At 40.7% G+C, this 15,189-nt stretch overlaps 1 protein-coding gene across 1 annotated transcript in view; it reads right to left on the bottom strand.

Moving 5' to 3' along the window:
• Nucleotides 1-15,189, bottom strand: part of LOC122790589 (potassium channel subfamily T member 1) — a 1,237,971-nt gene that overhangs the window by 855,032 nt on the left and 367,750 nt on the right. The window lies entirely within an intron of this gene.

The raw sequence follows: 15,189 nt of genomic DNA, 5'->3' as shown, positions 1-15,189 counted from the left end.
TGGCATACCACAGGGCTCAGTTTTGGGCCCTCTCCTATTTGGCATATATTTATTAGACTTTCAGTCCAGCACTTCTAGCCTATGGTCAACTAAGTTTACAGATGACTGTAAATTGGCTGGTGGTGTTCGATCTTCAACTGACTCGATTGCTCAGACGTGGCTTAGACCATGTTAACAATTGATGCAAGGACAATGGTCTCAAATTGAATGTAAAGAAATGAAGCATAATTAATTTTGGTAAACAGGACAGTTTTACTTACCATCTAGGGGATGCACGCCTCCAATCAGTCACTGTTGTAAGGGATCTGGGTACTTTTGTTAATATTTCCTTATCATTTGACCATCATCTCTGCACAGTAGTTTGGAAAGGCTTTAATGCCCATCTAATTTCCAAAGGCATTTCAACTAGATCCAAAAAAGTTTTAATTCGCCTTTACTTGTATCTTATCAGACCCATTACTGAATATAACATACCTTTTGGTATGTATTTATCTAAACATGTCACACAACCTGACAGACCTCAGAGATTCATAACTAAAAAGATCTTAGGCCTCAAAAATCATAGTTATCTGTAGGGACTGGCAGCCCTTTCTCTGTACTCAGTTTCTTACAGACTCCTCCATGGAGGTCTATGTCCATCCATTCATGCCATTAAAAATCAAAACCTATTTGATGATCTATTTATTCACAAAACTAATGGCACATCTAGTAGTCAGTTAGTCAGTTAAAGGAACTAAACCTTAATCAGCAGATAAATAAGACATATTGGCATGATAGATTCATATCCCAATGAATCCCTCACCTCTTTAACAAACTTCCAGTTCTAGTCAGGCAAAGTAGCACCCTTGCTACCTTCAAGGTAAACCTAGATAATTGGATGGGCAGCCTCAAATTCTCCAAGGTCTATCTTGTCTTGCCCTCCTCTGGATTTGAGGGAAATTTTGAATACTTTTTTGGCTAGGTATGAAATGTTCTACAGACCAAATGCCTAGTCCTTACCTATTTACATATATATGGGATTTCTACATTCCATCAGCACACCATAATGTTGAGAGCAAAACTTCCATGACAGAAGGTTGACAATGGAAACACACTCAACTGCACATGTGCTAGTAAAATCATGACTGCATGCAAACAGTAAAAAACATAATAGCATTGCTTTTTGCAGGGGACAAGACCCCTTGCACTCCTCATGTTGGAGGCTAAGCCACCCCTGCAAATTATATATACTAACCCTGAGATCGCACATTCCCTGGGGAAGGTAAATATTTTCTCACCATGTATATGTATGAATGTATATATATATATATATATATATATATATATATATATATATATATATATATATATATATATATATATATATATATATATATATATATATATATATATATATATATATATATATGTATGTGTGTGTGTGTGTGTGTGTGTACACGTGTGCATAGTAATCCAAGTATGAACAATTCACTACCAGTCACTCAAAAATGAAAAATTACTTAAAACTTGCAGCGAGTTAAATAAAACTGTTACTCCCCAACATGGGGCAGTGCCTCCACACTGCTGCTCTCCAAACATGCTGCATCTGAGGTCACACCAACTCAGGGCAAGTAAATGTATTCAAGCCTCCTGCATTCTCATATACAGATGAGCATTCAGCTGCAAACAATTGAACCTTGAGCAGCAGGAACATAACTAAATAAAAACAACTTAGTGTATACTTGATTGTATGCATACGCATCCACTCTTGTGCGGTCGCGCGCGCACACACACACACACACACACACATATATATATATATATACATTTATATTGGGCATTGTATTGACCATTTATTTGGTCAACTGTTAGGACGGTTAAATAGTTTGTGAGATCACATGATGGTGACAAGTATGATGTATCTACTTTCACCACTGTTGTATGATTTTGGAGTTGGTATATTTAAGTAGTAGGGGGTTCAGAAACACAGTCCTCTACATGGGAGATGAAACATGGCTTTCCCCTCTGCATTAAACAGAATTATTTTCCTTTTGTTGTTTTTGATTTATTTAGTTATTTTTTTTATTAATTTGGGGGGATGACTTTGATGTGTATCCATTGTTATTGGTGCATTCAGCAGGATTTTGTTTATTTATCCCTTAACGATATAGTTACCCAATCACTTTTAAAATTATTAGCCATCCTATAAAACTGCCACAAATATTAAAAGCCTTCAGACTCCTTACATGACCCTAATACAGCAACCATAAGCTTAACCATCACTGTAAACACACTGAGGTTAGGAAATTAACTTTTTTCCACTGTAGTGTGATCTTGAAGTTGGTATATTTAATTTACGGAGGGTGTGGGGGCAGAGCCCCCTACATGAGTGGGGTTCAGGGGGGCTTGCCCCCCTGCAGAAACATAGTAGAAATTGCATTTGTTAGTTAGGTGGTGTTGTAGGTGGAGGGGATCTTATTTACTTGAGCAATGTAGTTTTCAGTGTTATGAAGCACACTTTCAGTGTTCTGTGTTTTCAATGTTTTGGGTTTTCAGTGTTTTGAATTTTCAGTGTTATGGTCTCAATGTTATGAAATTTAACGTTATGAAATTTCAGTGTTATGAAGTAGACCCCATTACAATAGCTGTTTTCCAGGCTAAAGGAATGTAACCAGTGGAGAGGCTTAGATTAAAGAGTTTAAGCAGGGGTTCAGAAAGTCAATTTTTGGCACTGATTATCAGGCAACCTGGTATGCTGTCATGGCCCATGGATGAAGTATTCTTAGTTTTTGAAAGGGCTGAGAGTACTTGTTCTACAATAATCAAAGGGGGTGGCTGGCATTGTAGAACCTGTGGAAATGCTATAACTGTGGGAAGAGTAAAATTTGCACTAAATATTTTAGGTAGGATATTAGCTATTTCCTTTGGGTCAAAGAGTATATTATTATTGCGGACCAGCTCTGAACACTGCTAGGTGTAAGTTCCTAACTTTTGTACATAGTCAAATAAATATTTGCAGTTATTTTTGGTTTCAGTGGCTATTTTAGGTTCATACTGAGCTTTGAGCTTTGTAATAGTTCTCTTAAGCTCGCTATTATTGTGCTGTTAAGGAAGGGAGAATGGGACCTCTTATAAGTATACACACACACACACACACACACACACACACACACACACACACACACACACATATATATATATATATATATATATATATATATATATATATATATATATATACACACACAGAGAAAGCTGTGAGTGTGTGTGTGTGGGGGTGTGTGTTTAATTGAATCCCCTTTGGTTGACATCTGTTTTGTGTACAAAATTTAGTTGACTACACAGATGGTCAACAGGTGTTTCAGACTGCACAATTTTTCAAGTAGGGAAATATGTCCTCACCCAGATTTTGTACTTTCAGAGTTAGTATACATATAATTAGCAGTTGGTTTGGGGGATATATTCTTTCCACATGGAGGATGTAGGGGGACTTGTCCCCCAATTCCCTCTGCAAAAATTATGTTTAAGACTATTTTTTAAAAGTTTGTTTTGCATACTCTGAACATTTTGCTCTGTGCATGCGAAGTAGTATACTGATGTTTGCAAAGTTGAAGTTTTGTGGTCAGCCTAGTGAATGTCACTATTTGGGTCATTCATTCTTTTTCAGTAGACCCATGTGCATACATACACACATATATATATATATATATATATATATATATATATATATATATATATATATATATATATATTGAGAGAGAGAGTGATAGATATGAAAAAACACAGTTTTTATTTTTCTTTAAACAGTACTACAACACTTTCTAAACAAACTTGTGCTTGAGAAAGTTTCAAATATAGCTAAACATATGCATATAACAGGTATCAAAACCATGCATAAATGTTGCCGCTCTGTGTTGATTATATGCATATCATCCATCAAAAGTATAGAGGGTGGGAATCTATTTTGCAATAAAGACTATGTTTACATCTCTTGTTTTGCCAGTGGTTTCATCAGTGGAGTTATTTGTTGGGGGATATTGTGCTATTCTACTGCTCCATTCAGTCTAAATTGATATTTACCTTTTATGCCTTGACCTGCCATTCACCATCTGGCAGCGGTTCGTTTTGTTAGACATTGACTGGGGAGGTTACGGCACACACTGCCAGCTCACCAGCTAAATCTACAGCCTTCATCGGGAATGTTTCTACTCAGTGTATTTGTGAGACTGCTACTTGGTCTTCCTTTAACAGCCGTGTCAATAATTATAAATGGGATATCCAGTGTTGGGTATTGGGTAAACATGGAATAAGCAGGATGGAGGTGAGATAGGAGCTCATATCTTTCAACTTCCTATCTTAAGAATGACAGAAGAATCCAGACATAAATTAGATTAAGAAGTGCCACACTCCCTGGCATAATTTATACAGTGATTAAAGGAATGTTTACATTTAAGGGACTGGAAGACATGACAACAAGAAGAGAGACATATATCTGAATAGAACTGGACCCGTGCCTCTGCTACTGATATTCAATAGGGCAGTGCATTAACATGACATGCCATTCAAGCACGTATAGAAAAGATTTCTGAAAACCACATTTCAGGAATTATGGAGAATGTTAGAATGAGTGAAAAATGCATGTTGTTGCACACACACACACACACACACACACACACACACACACACACACACACACACACACACACACACACACACACAGATCAAGACACTGGCCTTTCATTTCATGAGTACAATGAGCCATGGAAGCTGTTACATTGCGAGTATGCACTTCACCTTATTTTAGTGCTGCCTAGAGATGCACACTGATGGTCCAGTCTGCTGATCAGTATATACCAACATCTTAGTGTATTCAAAGGATTTTTCTCTATTTTAGCTACAGAATGAAAACTGTCATTTGCTCTTTGGTTATATATGACCAGCAACGCTGTTCTATGCCAACTGTTGTGCAATGTATGACCAGAGAAAGATGATTTTAATATACAAGCCCCATGTGGTTATGTGTGTGTTGTGTCCATCTATATTTTGACCAGTTTGAAGGTTAGAAATGGGAATACAGGACTAAAATTAAGTGGGAAGCACACATGGGGTAGAATATGAGTTGAGCTAAAAAGAAATGAGCTGGATGGAGGTGGATTAGCAGCATATCTCACAACTTCTTAGCTGAACAATGCTAATGACTCAGTACCTGCATTTTGCTAGACAGTGCCAAACTCCATGACAGAATGTACACACTGATGATAGGCATATTTCATTTCAAGAAAAAGAAACACATGACAGCATTGTTGTTGTTTGTCTTTCAGCTTTTCCCGGTTAGGGGGTCGCTACAGCGGAACTCCGGTCAGCTAATGATTGGCAGTAGATTTTCACAAATGCCGAGGTGTCTGCTTGACATTCAACCTTCAACGAAGGCACGCCCATTTACGCATGTCTTTCGAATTTCCACCCAACCGCGGGGAGAACATGCAGACTCCACACAGAATGCACTGCCTGCACTCCAGCCGAGAATCGAACGGGAGAACCTCTTGTGGTGAGGCAACAACGCTACCGCTAATATAGACCCCGGAATTCTATATATTCTCTGACGAACAATTTTTTATCCATGTACATTAAATAAAGGGAAAATTGGGGAAGGAAGTCAGGGAAGTAAGAGATGAGCAAGTAGGAGAAGGTAGGTGCAGAAAAACAAAACACATGCAGGATGTGGTTAGGTTAGCTGGGACTGAGGGAGGGGGAAGATATTGGTGAAGGAGACATCAGGTAGGGGACAGACAATTGTAAGAAGAGGATTGTATGACATACAGTGGTGGTTACAGACACAAGATGGAGGGGAACACTGAGTTTGAGGATAGGACTGGGTGTTCGGAGATGCCATCTCTGACAACTTTGACACAGTGGGAGATCACTCATCACCCTGAGAATTATAACCACTGGGTCCAGGGTAAGATACAATTCAATGAGCATCTCTACAGCTGATGCAGACATCAACCCTCTTGTCTATTATCCTTACCACAAATTCTACTGCTACTGTTGGGTACCACGGAACCATCTTCCAGAGCAGGTTTACCTGACATATGTGGTACAGGTAGGTTAGGAGGTGTGGAGGTAACTGCCAGATATGAACATTGATGTGCTGCGGGCCTCTGGTGATAAAGGTGGCACTTCTGCTGCCACCTTTGGGAGAATGACAGGCCATTCTGGTGTGGTCAGTCCAAGTCACTGAACTGCTGCATATAATAGTAACAGAAATGTAGAGGCATAGAAATAAAATAAAAATAAATGCATAAAAGAGAAAGGGTGACTAACAGGCTGGAGAAGAGACATACAAAAATAACGTAATGCATTCTATGCTATGCTTATAACACACTTCAAAAACTGCTAAATTCCCATCTAAATGACAACTGGTTATGCTCCTTCTCCTTACCAGGCTGAACCCATTTCTCATCTCCTCACCCTCTCTCTCCCTACTCTCCACTTTCTCTATATCCATCCTCACCCTCTCTCTCCCTACTCTCCACTTTCTCTATATCTCTATTTGCTTACTGATCCCATGTGATTATAAGCATAACAATTTACAGTACCAAACAGGTATATCTGAGGCACTGCTCCACTGCATATTAAGCTGTTGTATCTCGGCGACACTACTCCACTGAATGATTTCTTGATACTAATTGCAACTGTCAAAATATTTGTTACTAAGTGCTCCTGTTAGCTTTATTACTAACTTGAACTGTGATAATATGTTATTATGTGATTTATTACTATCATTTCTCTGACTGTTTCACTATTGTTTAAAATACAAACTGTTATGTTATTATCTGGAGCTTTTCTCCCTGGGCCTCCACTAAAAATGGGCAAATTTGCCCAGTCAGACTTTTCCGATAAATAAATGTTAAATAAATAAAAATAAAATAAATAATATTTGGGATGTGGAGGCCTACATCAAAAATTCATCATATGCAGTTTGACACAAGAACATGAGAAGTAAAGGAGAAATGTGTGAGGACAGCATATCTGTGCATGTGCCCAGTGATGTTTATACAATTATGACAATAATACAATCGAACATATACACAAGAAACATGCTGCTCTTACGATTAAAATGTCAAGAACAGGTGGATACATATATTACATATTGTGAAGTGCCCAGCCAAGTAATAATTATGGCTAAGACATTTATGAGCCTTGAAGTGACACATACATACACAGACAAGAGACAGAGAGAGGTTATTTTTTTTGGGGGGGTTGAACCTACAACTATCCTAACAGTGTCAGTGCACTTAGACTTAACATGATGAGGAACTTCTCTACTTATACAGGGAGTGAGTGGCATGCAAAAGAAGTCTAATATCACACAGCCATACTAATTCCAATAAGGTGTGCCAGTACTGAAAGATGTGGTCCTGCTTTATATATGTTATATGCCATTCATTTTAATTGCTTCAATTGTCACTATGCAAACAGACGCATCTTTCAGAACAGCAGACGACCTTACACTGGTGCTCTCTAAAGCAATGTAGTTTGTCCCTATGCATTCCCTGTTGTTTTAAACCTCTGCAGATGCTGGAGATCAAGAAACGCAGATAGAAAATGTGTATGGTGCCATGTGTTGGCAGTGTTTACAGATAAGCAAATTATGCTGTACTTACAGTGCAAAGGTGGTAGATGTGCCTTAATTTCATCATTCCATCAGCCAAGCAGGTTGGCTTGGGGTGCCTTAAGACACTACAGTGGTGACATAATAGATCCCCCATGCATGGGCTTTCAGTAGCACATGTGACAGCCTTGGCCAAACTTTTCCAGGCATCAGCCTTATACTGTGACTTAGCATATCTCTCCTGCAGGAGCCTGCAGCTGTAATGCTTATGGACTTGGGCTCCTTCTCACACACCTCTGTGTTCTATAACTAGCACTACTCTCACTTACTTATTTCACGTTCAAAGATCTCAGGAAAATGACAGATATTTATTCACGTGTGTTCCATCCTTCATGCAGTGACCGGCAATAAAGGGACCTCCATTTGAGTGGTGGATGCCAGTACAAAAATATAGGACTGTAATTGTATGGTTCCAATCCCACTTTAATGTGTGAACAATGGCAGCACTCTGTCCATCTTTTTGCTATTGAGAATATATGCTCAACAGCAGCTCCCATCTTCACATGGTTAACTGTAGCATGACAGTTACTCGCAGCCTTCCATCTATTGCCTGAGGAATCATAATGTTAAACAAATGGCAACATGCAAAACACTTACTAAAACTTTGCAACAACCTAAACTAGAAAGCTCACAGCATGGTTAGCCTGAGTCATTTTATACTTATAAAATGTTATTTTGATAAATTATTATTATTCAGTGCTGGTTATCATGGATATCAGTTAAAAAATGCAAACACTTGAATGTGTGACAGACCCTTTCAGTATGGAAATTTGTGGAACATGTCTCTTTAAAACTTGAATTGAGGAAAGTACAGGTGTGTAAGTTGAATCACTGCTGCAGTAGTCTTAGCTATATGGGAAATAACAGCCGGCCATCTTCCAAAGCCTCAGGGCACCATCCATGTGCCCCGACTGCCAAGCAGCTTGAGCTGACTAAAAGACAAGTTTGTGAGGCAAAATCCTTCAGTGCTTTCCTGCCAGCACAGAAAGAAAGGTGACAACTCAAAAGACAATGATAGGTACAACAAAAAATTAAATAAATATAGATACCCTGGCATAAAAACACAACAGAAAAGAAAGTTAATGGTGAGAGGGAGCAGCTACTGCAGCAGTGATCATTCGAACATCTACTGTTATGGGAAGTTCAACTTGCACAACTGTACTATGTTCTTCATATTGATCACTGGTGCAGTTAGCCTTAACTACATGAGTAGATTACTATAGCTAACTATATTTGGAAGAAAGAAGGAGAAGGTTCCAGGAGCCCCTTGAAAATGGTCCTAGTGAAGCTTAATCTAGACCTAGAGAAGGAATCAAGCTTTTAATGCTTTGTAAAAGTATATAAAGACAACTAGTTAGCAGCTTCTAGAATACTTCTACAATCAACTCTTTCCAAAAAGCCGCAGATGAAGCCAAGGCCCTGGTAGGGTGGGCCTTGTCCCTGCCTGGAAAAGATTTGTCATGTTGAGCATAACAGTAGGTAATAGCCTTAGACAAATACTTGGAAAGTCTGTTTTGACACAGGTTTCCCCCTTTTCTTACCTTAACAAGAAATGGACAATTGATCCAAAGATCTAAATGATTTTGTTCTATCAACATAGTACCCGAGTTGTATGTGGACATCCAAGGTATGGAGAATCCTTTCTCCTCCATGGAAAAAATCCATTACCATATTCTTGCTAGCAACTGGTCCCCTCACCATGAACCAGGGAACCCATACATCATACCTAAAGTTACTAGAATCACTAACCATCCAGCCCAATACCATACTCATGGGCAATTTTAACTACCCCTCCATTAACTGGGAGGCATACCCAACCACCAACATGCAGGCCCAAAGGTTTCTTAACTTTATAAATTTAAATGCCCTGGAGTAGCTAGTCTGCACTCCCACTATGGGATCAAATATCCCAGATCTGGTACTCACAAATACGGGACAGTGCTGAAAACCCCATCCAGACTCAATATGGCTTTGTGAAGGGCTACTGAATCTGCTGGATTTATTTGAGAAAATCACTAAGACCATGGATGAGGGTAAAACAGTACATACTGACTATCTTAACCTGGCCAAGGCATTTGACACAATTCTTAACTCAGACATTTTAAATAAACTCACAAAACTTGGCATACATCTCTACATCACCAGATGGATAGCCATTTAGCTCATGGACAGGAAACATGGCTAAAGTGGGTGTATCAAGATCCAGCAAGAGGCCAGTTACTAGTGGTGTGCCACAGGGCTCAGTACTGGGATCACTCCTGTTTGGAATATACTTCTCTGAAATTATGACTAATGTGTAAGGCCTCTGCATGACAAAATTTGCCAATGACAGCAAGCTGTGGGGGCAATCATTGACTCCCCCAGTGATGTAGATATCTTTCAGGAAGGAGGATATAGATCAGATGAATGAGTGGTGCCAGAACCATGGCCTAAAACTAAATGCAAAAAATGCATTATCATACCCTTTGGGAATCAAATACCCCTGCAAATTACATCATCAATAGCACAACCGAAGAGTAGAATCAGAGGTGAGAGATCAAGGTACACAGATAGATAGTAGCCTGTACTTTGACAGCCATGTGTCCACAGCAGTGAAGAAGTCCTTCTATGTGGCACAACTTTTAAGTAATGGTACTGCATCCAGATCAAAGAAAATTATAGTTCTGCTGTACAATGTGCCATTTTGCATGTACTTGACTAGGCACTTACAAAAACTACAGAGACTTCAGAGGTTCCTCAGAAAGAAAGTACAGGGTGAAAACAACATGTTCTATGAAGATAGACTAAAAGCCCTATCCCTTTACTCTGCCTCCTACCAGCTACAAAGGAGTGACCTATGCCTGACCTACAAGACACTCACATATCCTGCCCTGATGGAGTGGCTAGATGTCAGCAAGTCATACAGCATGAGGGTCACTAGATCTAGGGATCTAAACTTAGTCAGTGGCTCAAACAAAACATGCTGGAGAGACAGATGTGTTTCTTGGATACTGCCTCTTCTTTGGAACAGGCTTCCCATTCACATTCAGCAGAGCTCTTCCTGGCTCTCTTCAAATGCAATTTGCATCAATGGATAGAGAATCATAAATTCACACCTGGGGTAGCACCTTTGTCCCTTATGGGCAGGGGCAATCTGTACTCAAGGCATAGGCACAAACCCATGTCATCCTCTTTCACCTAGGGGCCATATATTGGGTAAAATCAAGTTATATTGGCTAGACTTGTAAGGGCTCTTAAGCTATTACATACATTAGGAAGGTTTGTGGCCTGCACTGTGGTGGCAGGACAGGTAGCTTACATCCTTATAAGTTGGGAAATGCTGATTGAGAGCTCAGTGTCGGTTATTCTAAAAGTGTATTAGTTCTGGTTTAAGCACTTGGGCTTCAGGCCAGTTATTTTACATTAAGAAGGATTGCGGTCTGCACTATTGTGGGAGGAGAGGCTGGACTCTGCCCTTCTGAGCAGGGAATTTCTGGTTAAAGGCTTATAGTGCCTGCATATTCTAACTGTTTCTTACTGAAATTGGTACACCTTGTTTGCTGTAGCATAGACTAGATCCAGGCCTGCTGAATCTAGCTTTGTTTGTATGCTTGTTGTTTGTTTATTTCCCTGAAACGCTAATTCCACCTAAAACGCGTCTTTCAGCACTTCTATGGATCCCTAGTGATATCTGCAGTGCTTACTGTACTTATTTCCTTGTTTCACTTGAAAGTTACTGTTTGTCGTTTTTGCATTTAAGTTACCTGTAACACATTGCATTTAAGTTACCTGGCACTTGCTCACTAAAGCAATTATATAAGTCATCTCTAAAAAATTAAAAGCACTACACTCTCACAAACTCCCCTTGAGTACCTTGTTCCCCATTGGCCCTTTTTTTCAATTATAAAGGAATTCCCAATACTATTCTAGCATGTCCAAAGGTCAGTTGTCAATCTCCTCTCCGGTCCAGCTGGTGAATCTGGGAATCTTGAGGCAATGTTACAACTGCCTCATGTACACAGACAACCCTCTCCTCCTCCCAACAAATTCCAACACATGTGAGATGCAACCATATAGCCAAACTGGAGGCTAAGCTCTCTCAACTCAGTACTGGCGGAACCAGTCAGGAGGAGAAGGAAACCACACTCACTACAATTCCAGTCTCACATAGACCTACCACGACAACAAACCAAACACATAAACACACAAAAACATACTCGAGGCTCTAAATAAAAATTTGCCTAAGCAGCAGAGACCTCCAAAGCAGACAGCCAAGCAAACCGCTACCCCAAAACAAAACACGTGCAACACATAGCTCACAAAGCCAGTGTGCCGAACAGTCACAGCCCTTAAGGCTAAACAACACACCTGATACACTTGTAATAGGTGACTCTATTGTCAGGCACACTGACGTCCCGCTCACCAGGCTGAACAAGAAGAAGGTCACGGTGAGCTGCCTGTCGGGCGCTAGGATCCGCCACATAACACAAGCACTCAGGTCACTCCAAGGCAAGTACAAATATGACTCAGTCATTGTCCATGCTGGTGTGAATGACCTGAGACGTACCTCCCTGGACTACATGAAAAGAGACATAGAGGAGCTCTCTGAGCATGTAGCCCAGGCCGGTATGACCCTGACCTTGAGTAGCATCTTACCCTCACCAAGAATGATGCCACAATATGAAGACAAGATGATCAATTTCAACAATTGGCTTAAGTGTTGGTGTCATTCAAAGGGGATCCAATGCCTGTCAGCCTGGGATGACATGCTCGACAAGCCACGATGCTTCGCTAGGGATTGCTTGCACCTGTCACCCCTGGGCTTTCAGATATTGGCAAAGGCTCTTGCTAACCCCATAGTGCCTTTTTTAGGCAAGGCTCAAAAGACAAACCCACCTCCATAGGTATCACAAGGGATAAGAAACTAAGAGTAATGCTACTCAACGCCAGAGGTCTAAACCTCAAGATGCATGCACTCGAAACTCTCCTTAGCATGGAGAACATCGATATCTGTGCAGTAACAGAAACCTGGTTTAAGGCTCCCGAGAGCACCCCAGCACTACCAGGTTATACCTCATACGATGCTTTTTGGCCCCCAAACTTGGACCGAACCACAAAAGGAGGGGGGGTATCAATATTCGTCAAAGATACCCACACCTCCAGGTTGGTGGCACAGCACGAAGCATCAGAGACTATCCATGTGCAACTAACTGTGGGTAAAACTGCCTTTCAGACCACTCTCCCAAACACAGGAACCCCACTCGGCCTTCCTGAGAATACTGGAAACTATGAAGGTCTCTCCAAACACCATTATATTGGGTGACTTCAACTACCCAAACACAGACAGGGAGCATTACTCTAGCTCCAGCACCCTAGCTCAAAGGTTCCTAGAATTTATAAACTCAAATGCTATGGAACAACTTGTTACCACTCCCACAAGAGGGGAAAACATACTGGACCTGATCATCACCAACATGGGGACACTATGCTCCAGACCAGAAGTGTATCCCTCACTGGTAAGATCAGACCATAAACTAATCTCACTGGATATTCACATCCCGACCCCACCCCCTGTCCAGAAAACCACAGTGAAAAACTTCTCTAAAGCAAATTTCACACACCTCAAAACCAAGGCTTAAATCCTTCAAAGCCCCGGCCTTGGAAAATATGGCCCAGACCGCAGAATGCTTTGTAAAAGTACGTAAAGACAACTAGTTAGCAGCTTCTAGAATACTTCTACAATCAACTCTTTCCAAAAAGCCGCAGATGAAGCCAAGGCCCTGGTAGGGTGGGCCTTGACCCTGCCTGGAAAAGATTTGTCATGTTGAGCATAACAGTAGGTAATAGCCTTAGACAAATACTTGGAAAGTCTGTTTTGACACATGTTTCCCCCTTTTCTTACCTTAACAAGAAATGGACAATTGATCCAAAGATCTAAATGATTTTGTTCTAGCAACATAGTACCCGAGTTGTATGTGGACATCTAAGGTATGGAGAATCCTTTCTCCTCCATGGAAAAAATCCATTACCATATTCTTGCTAGCAACTGGTCCCCCCACCATGAACCAGGGAACCCATCCATCATACCTAAAGTTAATAGAATCACTAACCATCCAGCCCAATACCATACTCATGGGCAATTTTAACTACCCCTCCATTAACTGGGAGGCATACCCAGCCACTAACATGCAGGCCCAAAGGTTTCTTAACTTTATAAATTTAAATGCCCTGGAGTAGCTAGTCTGCACTCCCACTATGGGATCAAATATCCCAGATCTGGTACTCACAAATATGGGACAGTGCTGAAAACCCCATCCAGACTCAATTTGGCTTTGTGAAGGGCTACTGAATCTGCTGGATTTATTTGAGAAAATCACTAAGACCATGGATGAGGGTAAAACAGTACATACTGACTATCTTAACCTGGCCAAGGCATTTGACACAATTCCTAACTCAGACATTTTAAATAAACTCACGAAACTTGGCATACATCTCTACATCACCAGATGGGTAGCCAGTTAGCTCATGGACAGGAAACATGGCTAAAGTGGGTGTATCAAGATCCAGCAAGAGGCCAGTTACTAGTGGTGTGCCACAGGGCTCAGTACTGGGATCACTCCTGTTTGGAATATACTTCTCTGAAATTATGACTAATGTGTAAGGCCTCTGCATGACAAAATTTGCCAATGACAGTAAGCTGTGGGGGGCAATCATTGACTCCCCCAGTGATGTAGATATCTTTCAGGAAGGAGGATATAGATCAGATGAATGAGTGGTGCCAGAACCATGGCCTAAAACTAAATGCAAAAAATGCATTATCATACCCTTTGGGAATCAAATACCCCTGCAAATTACATCATCAATAGCGCAACCCAAGAGTAGAATCAGAGGTGAGAGATCGAGGTACACAGATAGATAGTAGTCTGTACTTTGACAGCCATGTGTCCACAGCAGCGAAGAAGTCCTTTTATATGGCACAACTTTTAAGTAATGGTACTGCATCCAAATCAAAGAAAATTATAGTTCTGCTGTACAATGTGCCATTTTGCATGTACTTGACTAGGCACTTACAAAAACTACAGAGACTTCAGAGGTTCCTCAGAAAGAAAGTACAGGGTGAAAACAACATGTTCTATGTGGATAGACTAAAAGCCCTATCCCTTTACTCTGCCTCCTACCAACTACAAAGGAGTGACCTATGCCTGACCTACAAGACACTCACAAATCCTGCACTGATGGAGTGGCTAGATGTCAGCAAGTCATACAGCATGAGGGTCACTAGATCTAGGGATCTAAACTTAGTCAGTGGCTCAAACAAAACATGCTGGAGAGACAGATGTGTTTCTTGGATATTGCCTCTTCTTTGGAACAGGCTTCCCATTCACATTCAGCAGAGCTCTTCCTGGCCCTCTTCAAATGCAATTTGCATCAATGGATAGAGAATCATAAATTCACACCTGGGATAGCACCTTTGTCCCTTATGGGCAGGGGCAATCTGTACTCAAGGCATAGGCACAGACCCATGCCATCCTATTTCTCCTAGGGGCCATATATTG

This window comes from Protopterus annectens, chromosome 16.part0 (assembly GCF_019279795.1).
Source record: "Protopterus annectens isolate FY-2018-M chromosome 16.part0, PAN1.0, whole genome shotgun sequence".
Taxonomy (NCBI): Eukaryota; Metazoa; Chordata; order Ceratodontiformes; family Protopteridae; genus Protopterus; species Protopterus annectens.
This window is presented reverse-complemented; position numbering and strand designations above follow the sequence as displayed.